Below are 16,748 nucleotides of genomic sequence, written 5' to 3'. Positions count from 1 at the left end.
CCTGTCTGTCCCTGAGAGTTCTGAGTCTTTTCTACAAAAAAACTCAGTGTCAAGTATTTTATTTGTCTAAGACACTGTCATTACCAGTGAAATGAGACTGGGGCAAATCCAGACTTCAAATGGGCTTTTGGGAAAAGTAACTGAAAACAGTGGGGAGGACAATGCTTAGTTTCCTTTTGGAGAGGTGATCTGTACTGTTACACAGCAATCTCTGTGTAAGACCCTGCCATCAGCCCATACTATAGGTCACTGAGTTTACAACCTATGACCACTTGCTGTGTAGACCCCTAGTTTTTCTTTTATTCTTTCCCCCTTAGAGCTTACAGCTACCTACCACTGATATCCATCCAAAGACTTCCCAATGTGACCACACCAAAACTGAAAGTTTTCCTTTGTGCTATTATGTTTATTTGGAGGAGAAAGTTGCCAGGTTTGCTTTATTGAGATTTTCCCAAAGTCCAGCTAGCTTCCCTCCGAGCTAATTGGTAATGCTTTCATTCCTGTCTCATTGATCCACCATGGTTTTTTTGTTTGTTTGTTTTTTGGGTTTTTTTCTGTTTTTTGTTTTTATTTTTGTTTTTTTTGTTTTTTTGTTTTTATTTTTGTTTTTGTTTTTGTTTTTTTGGATGAACCCTGACAACTTGTTTGTGGTCCAGCCAGCAAGGAGAAGGACACAAGAAACTCTCCTAAGGACCATGTTTGCTCTCAGCCCACTGGCAGGAGGAGAAGTGTTAAGAAAAGTTATTACCCAAGAAGCTTTCAGTCTACTTAAAATTTAGACACTAGATTGGAGAAAGGACAGTCTAACATTGTGGCTTGTTCCTGGAGACCTGGAAGATCAAAATTTCTCTTCTGTAAATACCAACTGATGCTCAAATTGACTAGTTTCCTGGGAAGATACATGAGAATACACCAATTGACAATTCACAAGTCCACAGGATCCCAGAGCTCAAGTAGGTAGTCTGACTCATATTATAGTTCAGGGGATAAAGTTACAGACTACCATGAATAAAAAGCCAGATCAGAGTCTTTGATTAGCCAGTGACCAAGAGCAGGCTCTTGTCTCCAAAGAACTCTTGTTACTGAAGCTTGGGTACCGTGTTTATTAGGCAAAGCCCACAACGATATCATTGTCAGGTATGGGCCAGGAGAACATTTGTTTTGGTAGAACATGTCAGTTGTTTGGGTTATACAACTGGCCTCTGGTCCAGGTGAAGAAATAGTATTGAATGTGTTGATATTATGATTCTGGGGTTGTTCACAGACTAACCATGACCATAAATAAATTTTAAAAAGAAGAGGGTTTTTCTTATTTTAGATACTGGCACCCAATATGGGGTCAGGACCACATTTGAGAACACTCCCAAGATGCAGCACCTAACTATATCAGCCCAGGGCTTATAAAGGCAAACCCCAACAGATTACATGCATCCTGTCTATGTGTAGGCAGGATCTGATTTTAACATATCTTGCAATTGTCCTAATTATCTATCTGAACAGAATAAGCAAGTTCAAAAACAAAACCAGAAATAACAGTCTTATGACCCACTATCTTGATAGAACAGTAAACTTTACAAAATCAGTCAATTTAAGAATAGTCCAATGTCTGGGGGAAAAGGAAGTGGGCTGCTGGGGTACAGTCTTGATAAGTCAGGGACTTACGTGTTAGAGGCATTCTTTTTTGTGCTTTGGTCCCTCAAGCACAGAAGGTCTAAACTTAAAGTGTATTACTAACCATCACATTGACGAGGTAATAGTGACGGCTCATACGGTAAGGACTGGAAAGTACCTGAACAGACACAAAATGGAGTCAGGGTACGACCAGGACAAGAAGGTGTTGCCTTAGCCACTCCAGTATGGTTAATAGTAGTACCAGTTTGGTAACACTTGTTGGAACCTGGCCATTTCTGAATTGAGGTAATTTATAGAGTTGAAAATCCACATTTCTTTACTCAGAACAGCCTGGCACAAGCATCTTTAATTACTTCATGTAAATCAAGGTAAATCTCTGTTCCAGTTATAACAGACCTTTCACTAAGACAACCTAAATAAACCTTCTCTGGCTCTACTTGCTTTCATTTCATTTTGGTAGTCATTAGTGTGGGAAGAAGTAGACCACCCCAAATTTATCACTACCGTGGTGCCTCTCATATGCTCTACATATGCTTTGCAATCCCCTGCTAAGATGGTCTTTGTTGGCCATAGCTTCCACTTTCTAAATAAAGCTGCCCCTACCTCCCCACCCCAAACACACGCACACAGCCATTCTCCTCGAGTTACTAGCTTTTTCAAGCAGGGACAGCTGAAATTATCAACATGAGCTAGTTACTGACAACCATACTTATACTAACTCAGCCAATTAAAAGTTTTGAGTCCTCTTATTAATGGCCAAACCAAGAGGGAGCCTGTGCCTCTGAAAAGTCTCTTGGTGTCCAAGCTCAGGAGTACGGCGGTTTTTAAAAGAGCTGGAGGAATGGTGGTGGTGTGGGAATCTAGGTGGCCTCATAATATCTGCTTTCTTGGTAAAGCTCAGCAGTATTTTTAGATATTACAAAACACATCTGGGCTATGGTCATGACAATCCCCAAAGCATAGCCAAGGTGGATATGGCTATTGGGAGTGGGAGTGGGAAACTGAGAAGTGTCTAGGCTGACACAAAATAAAGTTGGGACAAGATGGCCTTACCTTAGTCATTTCACAGTAGATGTCAGTTCCCAGTTAAAAGTTCAATGAAAGTGGAGGCTGGAATACCACACAGTGGATAAAAGTACCTGCCACCAAACTAGACTCCCAGTGGAAGGACAACTTTAACAAGTTGTCTTCTGACTGCTATAGGCATTTTATGTCATACATCCAAATAAATTAATAAACAAAAACAAATATAATTTAAAAATAAAATATAAGAGAAAGCGTGGTTTAGACAAACAACCCTGTAGGGGACGCACCCAGGCATTTTCCTCTTAAAGAGGAAAAATGGGAAGCCTGCATGGATAAGGTTCACGACTCTTCCGGATTCTGTAGCCCAGAGCGAAGGTCCCAGGACACGCGATACATACTGCCAGCACCGAAGGACTGGCAGCAACGGGCAAGCCACGTGCATCCATCGTGCGAAATTGAGAGGGCTTAGCCATCATACAGGAGTGGTAGAAAGCGCTGCGAGGTCCTCTGGGAACCAGAGCAGTGCCCTCAAGTCCTTCCCCCTGGCATGTGGCGGGGCGCAAGCGGTGAGACAGTCTCTGTGGATCCTGGAACAAGGTGAGGCTCTCCGAGCGAAGTGAGGGAGCCCTTTGCTTTCTGCACCTGGGACCCATATTGAGGATTTGAGGAACAGCCATCAATGGGCAACCCTCCTAAAACCCATCACTTTTGACAATTTAGCTTCTGACACTGAGTTGCATTTGTCTCCGTAAGAACTCCTTAAGGAAAGAGAATAACCCATTTTGGCAGATAGGGGGAAAAAAGCAGGAGGTCTCAGGATTGATTTCAAATCCTGTTTGTTTGAGTTTGGGTTTTATTTGTTTTTAGTTTTTTTTAACGTTTTAGATGTTTTCTCATAAAACCCATCACTGCTCTGAGATCAGGTACCACATTTGAAAGGCCAGTGGTCAAGAGGAGTAAAACTAACTTTGGCTTCATACATCCCTTGATTCTGGAGTAGACCAGAGATGAATCATTAATTGAAGTACGGATCTGTGTACAGAGAAATCTGTATTGTTTTGACTAAGCAGAAGAAAAAGAAGTTATGTATCTGTATAATGTATTCAGGTTCTCATAGGAGAATTCTACAGTAGTGTAACTGCAAAGGTGTCCAGGATGTTATGGGATTGTGCCCCATGTTAGCCTTTAGGCAGGGTAGCCAGTGCTGGCTGCTGGACTAATTGCGATGGCACCTGGCAGCCACTTCTAGACAGACACACTTTCTGAGGACGCAGACCCTTCCAGTGCTGAAAAAACAAAAGAAAAGGGCATAACCAATTTTTTTAAACTGACTCCTGGAACTCAGGTAACTCTACATTTCTTTTCTCTGCATGGATATGTGTCTTCTTCTATTAAACTTGCTCTGCCCCATTTCCTAGACCGCTAGGGTTATCCTGAGAGACCGATGGGTGGTGAGCCTAACAGGAAATGTTCCTCACATAGACAGAACTTTCCTTCCCGGTATTGCTTCTTGGCCACTGTTGTACTGCACATGGTCTAGCCTCTCACCGCTATAAATGGCCTGGTGAGACCCAAAGTACTAACAGCCACAGGCCCTGTCACGTGATGTTTGCTGAAGGAGAAGAGCATACATAAACCAGACAGCATGAAGGAGCACATTTATAAACACGCATTTTAAATGCAGAAACCATTGTCTCTGACAAGTTATTAATGAACCTGGAGGAGTGTCCATCAAGGAGACTATTTGAAAAGGGTTTAAGATAAAAGTTCATTTTGGAAAACCAAGGAGGGTGATTGGATATGTAGCTGAAAAGTAGAATACTGGAATATTCCAAGAGAGAACAGCTTTGGTGGAGAGGAAGGTGTTTGCAAGTGATCAGAGAGGCCAAGGAGTCTGTGTCACTGTGGTGTGAGTTAAGTAAAAGGAGGAGATGTTACAACCAGACCACAGGAAAACCCTGTACTGGGTCTTCAGTCACATAGTAAGCCACATGGGCCATATAAAGGCTTTCAGAAACCCAACAAGGTGAAAGATGTCATAACTGATTGGAAAAAATTAGTAAAGGTACTTCTGTGGAGTCGTGAAGACTAGCAGTTCTTTTGTATACGTTCTGGCTCATGTCCATATCATACCTAGCTTCTAGGAAACATCAATCCAGGTATATAGTTGCTGATGATGGTAAATGGGATAAAATTCCAGAGCAGAGGAGGGGGGGAGCTTAACGGCCACCAGCACTTGCTATTCCTTCAGAGAACCTGAGTTTGGTTCCCAGAATCCAGCCCACATCTTTGTCTATAACTCCAGGTCCAGATCTGACATCTTTTCCTGGCCTCTTCAGGCACCAGGTGTAGATGTGGTGCACATACATATATGCAGTCAAAATACCCATACATAAAATAAGAATAAATTTTAAAAAGAAAGCAATGAGACAGTCAGACATTACACATTCTTTCTCTGCATGTGACTTAAAAAGACAAAGAACAGGTCTGAGGAGCACAGCTCTGTCAGAAGGTCTTCGTGTTAAAGAGGACTCCCTGGTCCTTTCGTCTGCTCCTCCTGTCACTCCTCTACTGTCACTTCAGGTCTTCTGGCCGGTCTCTGGCAGGAGGTCAGTGGTAAGCATTGGTGCCTTTGGCTTTTCAAGAATTGCTGATGAGGAACATGGGTGAGGCTCTCACCCAATGGGAAGAGCTGAAGCTTCTCCTGGGAGACATGCGTAAGAAGCACAGAAATCCTGCGTTGCTAGGTGAGGATGGTGCCTCTCCCCGGGTGAGTTTGCCTGGCTTGGTACTTCACTCACTAGGGTCCTAGGAACTCTGAGGCCCTTAGTTCCAAAGGTTCTTAATCCTTGTCTGGCCAGACAAAGTTCCCATTTTTTGTTTATGATTAGTTTGACCAACTCTTGGATTGAGGAATGGACAACTTTATGAGAATAGGTTGTAGCACCCCTCTTTATTCCTTAGTCAAGGGTACAAAGACAAAGTCCTAGTGAAAACAGTTCTTAAGAGAATAATATTTGTTTTTGTAGTGAGGTTTAAACAAGTGATTTAATTGTTCCAAACTCAAGTAGACCCTGTGCTAGCTACTTTTATGTAAACCAGACACAAGCTAAAGTTAGTTATCCGAAAAGAGGGAAACTCAACTGAGAAAATGTCTCCATAAGTCTGGTTGTAGGGCATTTTCTTAATTAGTGATTAATGGGGAGAACCCAGCCCACTGTGGATTGATCCATCCTTGGGCTGGTGGTTCTATAAGAAAGCAGGCTGAGCAAAGCTATGGGGAACAAGCCAGTAGGCAGCACCCCTCCATGACCTCTGTGTCAGCTCCTGCATCCAGGTTCCTACCCTGCTTGAGTTCCTGTCCTGACTTCTGTCAATGATGAATACTGATGTAGAAATTTAAGCCAAGTTCTTCCCCAAGTTGCTTTGGTCCTGGTATTATATCACAGCCATAGTAACCCTAACTAGGACACACCCCACAGGAGCTTTTCTACCCTCTTCTGAGCACTGTTGAAGAAATACAGAAGTGGTCCCTCCTCATCCTCCCTTTCTTCTCCCCTTCTCCCCACTCCACCAAATCTTCCCCTAAGACCAGGAAACCATCAGTACACTTCTTACCAGACTCCTCTTCTTTCCTTGTGAACAGGCTTCCAATTGCCAAACCTGATGTGATCTCTCAGTTGGAGCATAGGGAAGGACGAGAGAGGGATGTCTTGAAAGCAGCCAGTCCAGGTGAGTGACTCTTGGAGACAGTGGGAATTGAACTCAGATGCTTGTAGAGGAGCTATCCAGATTGCCTCTACCCCATGGAAATGGCCACCTGGAGACCTGGTCTCTCCTGTGCTGTCCTCTAATCCTGTGGAGATGATTTGATATAAAGCCAGAATCAATCAAATCAAATACTATGAAAAGGGATGGATATTTTAATGTTCTAGTTCTTGCTTTGCAGGGGTTTCTTAAAGATTTCTCATTTCTTAAAGATTTTACCCCCCCCCCCAGCACTGTTAGTTACGGAGTTAGCACATGACCTCTTGGCCACATTCGGACTGTATCCAAATGATAACACCTTGGAAGCCTAGATGGATTTAAAACTACTTTTGGCAACGATACTTTCCCCCTGAAGTCTAGCAGTACATCAGGATTCTGACACAGGTCCTCTGACACATTGGGAACCAATCCGAGCAAATGGAACAGTGAGTTCTCTGCACACACTGCTCCTTTTCTTTTAAAAAGCATGATTCTATTTTGTTCTGTATAGGAATACATTTTTTGCAATGTACTTTTAATAAGGGTTCAACTTCTCCTCTTGCCTACCACCCAGCAGAGGTAGTGGAAGAGAAAAGTTATTAGGATGTAAGGGAAGTGGACCTGTTCAGCAATAGTTCTTTGGGGGCGAGCTGGATCTTCTTTGGCAGCAGTTCAGTCCCGTAGCAAACATCAAATACAGTTCAGTAGCTGCAGACCAGTTCCCTTGGCAGGCAGACACCAGGCATTAGGCAGCAGCTACACTCCAGTCCTTTCAGCAAGCAGACACAGGGCAACTGTAGTTCAATCCTGAGGAGATCTCCAGGCTCACCAACTGGCCTAAGGCAAGGCCACAGAGGCAGCAAGCTGACACAGGAACCCCACAAGCAGTTGTGTTGCCCTAGAACTCAGTCTATAGACCAGGCTGGCCTGGAACTCATGCTGCCTCCCAAGTGCTAGGATTAGAGGCATGAGCTACCTCACCCAGTCATGTGTTTTCTAACTCTTAAGCTTTATAATAATTTGAACTAGTAGACAGTACAACATTGAATACTACCTTCTAGAATTTTCATCTTGTTTTGAAAAAGCAGCAACCAATTTCGATGCAGTGTGTGTGTGTGTGGTGTAAGAGATTAGTTTTTAGTTACAGTTAGGACACGAAAGCATGGGGAAAAGTTATAGCAAGAAGGAAAATTAAAGATGGCCTTTGTTTGGGTATTCAGTGAAAGCACAATGACTAAGTCTCTAGTGGCTTCTTTTCTGGTCCCATCCTTGTGTCATATAGACCCTGTTTTTGATGGGCATCCTTAAGTCAGCACTGAGAGGCTTTGTTCTATTACTGTTCTTCACTTCCTACCTGCTGACTAAAGCAGTGTTGCCCGGCTGCTCTTGCCTTCCCTTTTTGCAGCATCTTTTCTCAGTCAGCCATCTTTTCTCATGCTCTCCCAACAATACAAGACTCTTTTTGAGATCTTTGAAGTCAATGTGTTTTCCGCAAGCATTTTTATTTGTTTTATTATTTTCTAGTGTAGAGGTTATTTTTCTGTGTGTGTGTAATTTTTTTTTTTCTTTCAGAGTGGGAGACAATACCATAAAGCATGAAGCTAACCCCAGAGAAGCTCTTTTCTGAAGAGGAATCATCCCCTGGGGCATTACTAGAGAGCTTTCCCGAGGAAAGGGCCAGGAACTGTGAAGACTCTGTAGAAAATTGTCAGGAAAACTGTAAGAAGCATCTAAGACGAGCTGGTCCCTCAGAAGAGACTTTCTGTGGAGAGAGGCTACCAACGTGATGAATTTAAAAGGAATTTTAGTCAGCATCACTACTTGTTCAATGCCAAGGAGAGAAAATCATTGTGGTTTGCTTAAGAATTTTACAAATTCAGAAATAATTAAACAAGAGAAAACGTGTGCAGGGAGGAAACCCTGGCAATGTAACGAGTGCGGGAAAGCATTCAGTTTCTACTCAGCCTTCATCCTGCATCAGAGAACTCACACGAGAGAGAAAAGCCCTACGAGCATAATGAGTGTGGGAAGGCCTTTAGGCAGAGCATACACCTTACCCTACACCAGAGGATTCACACTGCAGAGAAGCCCTATGAGTGTCTCGAGTGTGGGAAGGCCTTCAGCCACCGCTCAGCCCGTATATGACATCACATAATCCACACTGGAGAGAAACCCTATGAGTGTAATGAACGTGGCAAGGCCTTTAATCAGAGCTCCTACCTCACTCAACATCAGCAAATTCATACAGGAGAGAAACCGTATGAATGTTCCAAATGTGGGAAGGCCTTCAGCCAAAGCATTTCCTCACCCAGCATCAGGTCATTCACACTGGAGAGAGACCCTACAAGTGTAAGGAATGCGGCAGAGCTTTTAGTGACCGCTCGAGCCTTGTTCAACACCAGAGAACTCACACTGGAGAGAGGCCTTATGAGTGTAATGAATGTGGGAAAGCCTTCGGCTACTGCTCAGCCCTGACACAGCACCAGAGAACTCACACTGGGGAGAAGCCCTATAAATGTGGTGACTGTGCCAAAGCCTTCAGTGACCTCTCAGCCCTACTTGGCATCAGAGAAGACACACTGGAGAGAAGCCTTATAAATGCAAGGACTGTGAGAAAGCTTTCAGCCAGAGCTCATCTCTTACAAAACACCAGAAAACCCACACTGGAGAAAAACCCTATAAGTGTAAAGAATGTGGAAAAGCTTTTATCCAGAATTCATCTCTTTCTCAGCATCAGAAAACTCATGCTGGGGAGCAAAACAAGACATATGGACAGGCCTTTAATGAGTATTCAGTCTACGGCCAACAAAAAAGAATCCACACTGGATCAGTGTAATACATTCCAAGGGTAGTTTTGGTTGGTTGGTTGGTTTTGAGCATTTATCATATGTTATGAGGGCTACAAAGAATTCTAAGACTGTTATCCTAAAAGCTATTGAAATAACTGCTGATGTGGGACATAACTCACTAGACTGTGAAAGGAGGCTTTACATTTTAAAAAATATTTCCTCAATGGTAAACAGAAATCCACTTCCAACATCCTAGTGTGTATGAACACTGCCAAATCTGTGAGAGAGTAGGGTACAGCACTGCGGACAGAAGACATCTTACTTGTGGTATATAGCCCCTTAATGATGAGGAGATAAATCCTAAGGAAATGCATGGCCATTTTAAGGATAGATAGAAAAGATTGAGAAGTCATGGTGAGTTTGCCCAGGGTCAGAAATGGTAGAATAGTTGTCCTTCAGTCTTAAGTCCAAGAACACAAAGGAAGCAGACAGAAAAGATGGGAAAGAGTTGAGATGTGACCCCAGGAAGTGTTGGTTGCAGTAACTGAGTGTTGTTAACCAGAAAAAAAAAAAGGTAGACTTGCCAGCTGCTGTGTGAGCATCACCGGCACGGGGCTTGCTTCCGCACATCTTGTCTCTCTATCATGTCTCCTGGGAATCATTTTAATCCCAAGGCTGAAGACTTACAGCTTAGTCAGTTTACAAAAGAGACCTTTGATATGTTCAGTGTGCTTTAAACTATCTGAGTTTCCCGAGAATATTGATTTATAAAGATTTACCTCAATTGTAAGTGACCTTGAATTTTTTTTTATGTCCCAGACAATGTGATTGTAGATTTGCATTGATGTTGTGTTGATTGTGAGAAGCCTGTTTTCTCTTCTATACTCTTGGAGTAGTGCCAGGTGACTTTGTGTGTGTAAACTTTCGATTGAAAATTTGAAGGTTAGTATTGGAAACATTATTTTGGCTGTAGTAATTTTATCTTTGAGTTCCTCTGTGCTGTGTCTTGATGTAGATTTCCTTGAGTGGATATCTCTTTGTAGTTATTGAGCTGCTTCAATCCATAGGTTTATATCCTTTACCAAGTTTGAGGAATTTTCAGCCTGATATCATTTCTTCAAAATGCATTTTTTAGCCCACTACCCTACCTGTTCTCTGTTTCTGATTTGGATGGCAGCTCTGATTGTAGTTTCGCAGGTTTCTAAGATTGTTCATTTCTTAAGTCCACGTTTTAAAAAATTAGTTTCTGGATCTCCTGAAACAAAGTCTTGTAGGTGACCGAGGGAAAATGTCTCCCAGAGTCCTGGGGCTTGAGGGGTCATCTGACCCCATTTCCTGCCAGGCTACTTTTCCTGACTCACAGACATCTGCTTTTCCTTTTTGGTGGTCTTTGGATCTTAAGTAGTATATAGTCCAGGCTGGTTTCTGATATATTATGTAGATATCTGAAGATGTGCCTCATCCTCTTGCACCTCCTGTCCAAATGCTGGTATTAGAGGCGTGCACCATCATCTTGATGACTTATAACTGTCCTCTCAATGTGTCCTCACACAGATTATTGTTCGTGTGCAGGGTGAGAGAGATGCCTCTCTCGTTATCAGTCCTATTGGACTAGGACCCTGTCCTTACAACTTCACATAGCCTTAATTACCTCTGGAAAGCCCTGTTTCCAAATTCAGTTTGCGCTAGAAGTTAGGCCTTCAGTACATGTGTTTAGGGAGACACAGTTTATTCCTTGTCACACTGCTCCTGCTGCTTCCCCACCAAATTCATGTCCATGTATAGTGTGCATTCACTCTCCTCCCACAGCTCCCAAAGTCTGACATTCCAGTCCCAGAGTTTGGTCTTTCACCTGAATTAGATATGACTGAGATGCTTGATTATCCAACCTAAGCTGTGAACCTATGAGACCGAGTAAGTTATATACTTCTAAAATACTGTGGTGGGACAGACATTCCTGCACCAAAGGATAGAAATGCCAACAAAGAGATGGGTGATGGATGCCAAGCAAGTTCAAAACTTAGAGAATTCCACTAGATTTGAAGCTATGAGAATAATCCCTTTTGGTTTGATTCACAGCCAATGGACCTGTTGGTGAAGCAGTTCTTCATCTATGCCTCTTCCAGATAGCTCCATCTCCAATCTTGGCTTTCAGGTTTAAGTTTAAAGCCATCTTGCCTGTTGAAACCACACTGAACAGTTGAATTTGCTTATGAACCATACCCATCACTGTATTAGCCCATGAGCTATGCCCATCAATGTATTAGCCCATGATTTGTGCCCATCACTGTATTAGGCCATAAGCTGTACCCATCACTGTATTAGTCCATGAGCTGTACCCATCATTGTATTAATCCATGACCTATGCCCATCACTGTATTAATTCATGACCTATGCCCATCACTGTATTAATCCATGACCTATGCCCATCACTGTATTAGCCCATGAGCTGTACCCATCACTGTATTAGCCCATGAGCTATGCCCATCACTGTATTAGATCATGAGCTATGCCCATCACTGTATTAGATCATGAGCTATGCCCATCACTGTATTAGATCATGAGCTATGCCCATCACTGTATTAGATCATGAGCTATGCCCATCACTGTATTAGCCCATGACCTATGCCCATCACTGTATTAGCCCATGACCTATGCCCATCACTGTATTAGACCATGAGCCATAACCATCACTGTATCAGCCCACGAGCCATGCCCATCACTGTATTAGACCATGAGCTATGCCCATCATCTTATCAAATGGTTGTTCCGACATAGCATTAGTGCATTCTTCCTAACAAACTTCCTCAAATTCCCCCATATGAATAGACTTTCCCCATATCTTTGGATTCTCATTCCTTCTTGATTAACATTACAGTATGTTAGCTCATATCTTCCATCTTCACTAAAAGTAATGAGACTCCCCTTATCACTTTTGGTACTTTATTTAGAAGTTTTTACTAACTACCCAATTTCATTACTCTTGGGTTCTTCCTTCCACAAGAACTCATGAGAAAGTGCAACATTCTAAAAAGATCATCTCCAGCTCCAAGATTATGTTCCTCATTGCCACTTAAGTCCTCACCAGAATAGCCTTTACATTCTGTACGTGCCTCAGAATCCTTCTGGCCTTTCTCTAAACACTATCCAATTGCAAAGGTGCTTTGACATATTTAATGTTTGCTATACCAGCATCCCATTTTTTGTCACCAGGATCTTAGTTGGCTCAGGATGCCATAACAAAATACCATAGATTAGGTAGTTCAAACAAAAGAAATTCACTTCTCACAGTTCTGGGGAATAAAAGTCCAAAGTCAAAGTCCAGCAAGGTTCAGTTCCTGATGAAAGTGTTCCTTCTTATTTGAAGATAGTCTTCATGTGGCCTTACTCCTGTACACAGGGAGATTCTGAGAGCACTCCTTTGCTTTTATAAGGCCAGCAGTCCTGTGGGATTAAGGCCTTACTCCTGTGACCTCTAACAAATCTATTCTTTCATTGGCATTAGAGCCTACTTCCTTGGGACTCCAGCATAAAATGAAAACCAGTGGAGACATCCTACCTCATGGACGTGGACAGAGCATGGATGGAACTGGATCCTTAGACCTTCTGTTGGAGGACAGCTCTTGTTGGACTGGCTGGACCACAGCCTGTAAGTCACTCTAAAAAACCCTATGAGAGAAAGGACATATGGGAAGGGGGGAGGGAGGGAAGGAGAGAAAGGGAGGGAGAGAGATAATTCATCCTATAAATTCTGTCCCTCTAAAGAGCTCTGAATATTCAAGGATAGAGTTTCATCATAATGAATTGAGGGTGGGTGGGGAAAAACAGATGGAAACAATTCAATTCCTTGTCATTTTATCTGTTGATAATATTGGATATTTTCTTTTGTTCAGTCCTCAAATTTATAATCTGTTTTTCCTCTCTCATTTGAAATTATTTCAGCTACTATATTTTCTACTCCATTTTCTTGAATGTGTGTGTGTGTGTGTGTGTGTGTGTGTGTGTGTCTGTCTGTCTGTCTGTCTGTCCTAATATATTGGGAGACAATTATAAGGTCTTTGCCATATTAGTGTGTTGGACATTTTCATTCAAGCTAAGACTCTCTTGGTCTTGTATTGATGCGTGATTTTATATAGAAATCTAGGTGTTTTGTATATTACAAAACTTGATACTCTTTTTAAATCTTCTGCATTGGGTCTGGAGAGATGGCTCAGCACTTAAGAGCACTGACTGTTCTTCAGGAGGTCCTGAGTTCAAATCCCAGCAACTACATGGTGGCTCACAACCATCTGTAACAAGATCTAAATGCCCTCTTCTGGAGTGTCTGAAGATAGCTACAATGTACTAACATATAATAAATAAATAAATCTTTAAAAAGAAAAAATCCTTCTGCCTTGGCAGGCCTCCTCTGGGGTCCATATTGCTTTGAGTTAGTGTTAGAAGTCTGGTTTTACCTGTGCCTCTGTTGGCACCATGGTAGGGGGCTTCAATTCTGCTAGGGAGGGGTAGGATTTGTAGCTCCCCATTCATGCCGCCCTGACTAGGAAATCCATCAATGTCATGACTTCCAGTATTAGGGCAGGGTGAGATGACCTCATTACCATGGGGCAAATTCTGCCGCTAAGCCTCACAGATGCCAGCAAGGCTGGGAAGGGGTATCTTGTCTCTGGGTAGATTTGGAAGCCTCATCCCTTCCTGTGTCCTCCACTAACATTGGTGAGGAGGGGCTGGGGTAGGGTTTCAAAAGCTCGCCCCTTGATCTCTGGTACCACCACAGCAGAGGGTGGCGAGTGGAAGTGCAGGCTCCCCAGATGGCCCGTGCTGGTAGAGGAAGGACTGTGTGTTCCCTTGGGCTAAAACTGGGTGATACTGTCTAAGAGTTTTCTGTCCTGCTGGTCTGCTCCCTTCCTGACCTGGTTTTAGAAAGAATAAGTAGGTTTTTCTTGGGCCTTTAAAAATCTATCCCCCTTCTTTCTCTCCTCTCCATCTCTCCCACAACTCCACAGTTTTGGGTTGTCACCTTCTCCAAAATGCAGTTTGTGATATAAGACAAAAAAAGACGTGCCAAGAAATTCTGCTGTGGGATCCTGCAGCTTTCTAGGTCCTTGTCCATTTCATCTCTCTCCATCTGTTAGAACCTCTTGTATTCTCTTGCCAAGATCTTCACCTGTGCTTGAGCTGTTGGGAAAACAGCTATGCCATCTCTCCCTTGCCATTCTTGCACTGAGCACTGACATAGCACGTGGAGTTCTGTGGAGCACAGCCCACAGGTCTGTGGCATACAGACAGTAGTACAGAATAGCCAGCTAGAATTGGAATAGTCACTGGTTCTGCAGATAGACTCCTATGTAGGAACTATACACTTCTTCCCCTAGCTTTGAGGAGACTATACTTTTTCAGTTGAAATAGCAGTGTTCAATTTATGCACTGCAAACTCAAGAAGGAGAGATAGCTACAACCATGAATATAAACTGTAGCATTAATATTTTTATCTATTTCCAAGGACATTTCAGAGCCATTGGCAAATTGAATTTACATTTGTCACTTAAATTTATTTTTCCCAATTATGTATTATTTATATATGGCTATCAGTTCATTTAATATATGGTATTATAGAGAGCCAACAAAATTAAGATAACTGATAATTGAGACAAGTCACTTTGTGTTTGAAATGTTTCTTTATATATGTATTTTGAAAATGCCGTACCTATTTGAGAGTGGCTAGAGCTAGGTAGAGAGTGGATACAAAAGTGATTTGTAAAGGATTAGGGTTAGGGTTAGGGTTAGGGTTAGGGTTAGGGTTAGGGTTAGGGTTAGATCTAGCATTGGAGGGGAATATAAGGACAGAGAAAAAAAGGAGGGAGGTGATTGGAGAATGGATGGAGAGAAGAAGGTTTATGGGACATATGGGGAGGGGGGATCCAGGAAAGGGGAAATCATTTGGAATGTAAACAAAGAATATAGAAAATAAAAATATTAAAAAAAATGGAACTTGAAAAAAAACAAAAGTGATTTGTAAACTATTAGGTGTTATGTAATTATTAGATATAATTGGTATGGTCATTTATATGACCTGTCCATCCCATATTCTTTATGATGGTGTTGCTCAATAAAAATTACTGAGAATATAATAGAGTTTCATATCTTTTCTTAAAGCTAAGTTTTCTTAACCAGTAGTAAATATATATATATCTTTACAATAAGCATATTTTTCATTTTTAAAGCATTTAGTTTTCTAATTCATGTGATTCTTTGTGTCTGTGAGGGTATGCACACAAGTTTGTGGGTGCCCACAGAGGTCGGATACATCAGATTTCCTGGAGCTGGAGTTACAGGCAGTTGTGAGTTATGCACGTAGGTGCCGGGAGCTGACCTTGGGTCTTCTGTAGGTGCCGGGAGCTGAACTCGGTCCTCTGCAAGACCCGAGTGTTGAGACATCTCTCCATCCCCAAGCTGTTCATTACTGATGTGACAAACTATATTGATTCTTTTTAATGTTAAAGAATCCAAGCGTTCCTGAGACCCACCATCCAGTGTCTTGATTTCCCCATCTCTGGAAAATTCTTTGAGTGTCTGTGTTCCCTGCTGAGTTGGGATGGGTGTGTTTGTAGATTTGTTAATTACCTTTAGGGACTAGTCCTATTTCTGTTGCCTAATTTTTTTAAAGCTTTTCTTAAACTTTTTCTTTTGTCATTGAGTTCATTTTCTTTTCCTTTTAGTCTCTGTTTGGCTTGTAATTGTGTCCTTTTTGAGATTGTTTCTTTATAGCCTTTCCCTTGGTTCTGTTTACAGAGGTTCATCAACTTTACTAGGCCTTTAAAATTAATTTTGTGGGTATTTGGAAAGTCAACTTTGCCAATATTTACTTTACATATGATAAAATTCATCCACCTGGTGTTTAATAAGCTTGACAAGTTAATGGCAGATACTTCCCGAAACCAAGGCAGGGCCGGGAGGCGGGCTTGCTGGATCACCTGGTGGTTCCATTTTTCATTTCTGAGCAATTGCTATGGAGTTTCTTTTTCCTTTGTATTTGACTGTATCTGTGTGTCTAACCATAACACCCTTACTCAGCCCAAGAAATTGAGCGTCAGTATAATACTTTCTGTCACAGAGCATTAGCTTATCCATAGTTTTCCCAGACTACCATTTGCTGTCCCCCATCCTGTTTCCAGCCAGTAATGGATATAATTGCATTCATTTACCTTGCCTCTTGTAGTCTCTTTCAGCCTAAAGTGGTATTTCTACCGGCTGTAATTAGAGTTCCCAGTGTACCTCCACAAAGCTCACGTGTTGAAGACTGGGTCTCTAATGCACTGTGCAGAGGTCAGACTTTGGAGAAGTGAGTGGCTCGTGAGGATGCTGACAGGTTAATTCATTGGTGGATTCCCAGTGAAATGGATTGAAGGGGGGGGAGGGCCTGGGAGGCAGAGCCTGACTGGAATGGGTTGCTCTGGACATGACTCTGAGAGGTAACTGTGCTGCCTAGCTTTTGTACCAAAAGGGGGTGCACACCTGTAACCCCATCATTCCTACTAGGAAGTAGAGATGGGG

At 42.3% G+C, this 16,748-nt stretch overlaps 1 pseudogene; it reads left to right on the top strand.

Moving 5' to 3' along the window:
• The first annotated feature begins 5,320 nt into the window (after positions 1-5,320).
• On the top strand, positions 5,321-9,241 carry LOC127684912 (zinc finger protein 345-like; annotated as a pseudogene).
• Positions 9,242-16,748: the final 7,507 nt, after the last annotated feature.

Source organism: Apodemus sylvaticus, chromosome 5 (assembly GCF_947179515.1).
Source record: "Apodemus sylvaticus chromosome 5, mApoSyl1.1, whole genome shotgun sequence".
NCBI classification, from domain to species: Eukaryota; Metazoa; Chordata; class Mammalia; order Rodentia; family Muridae; genus Apodemus; species Apodemus sylvaticus.
The sequence above is the reverse complement of the archived record's forward strand: the minus strand, read 5'-3'. Positions and strand labels throughout refer to the sequence as shown.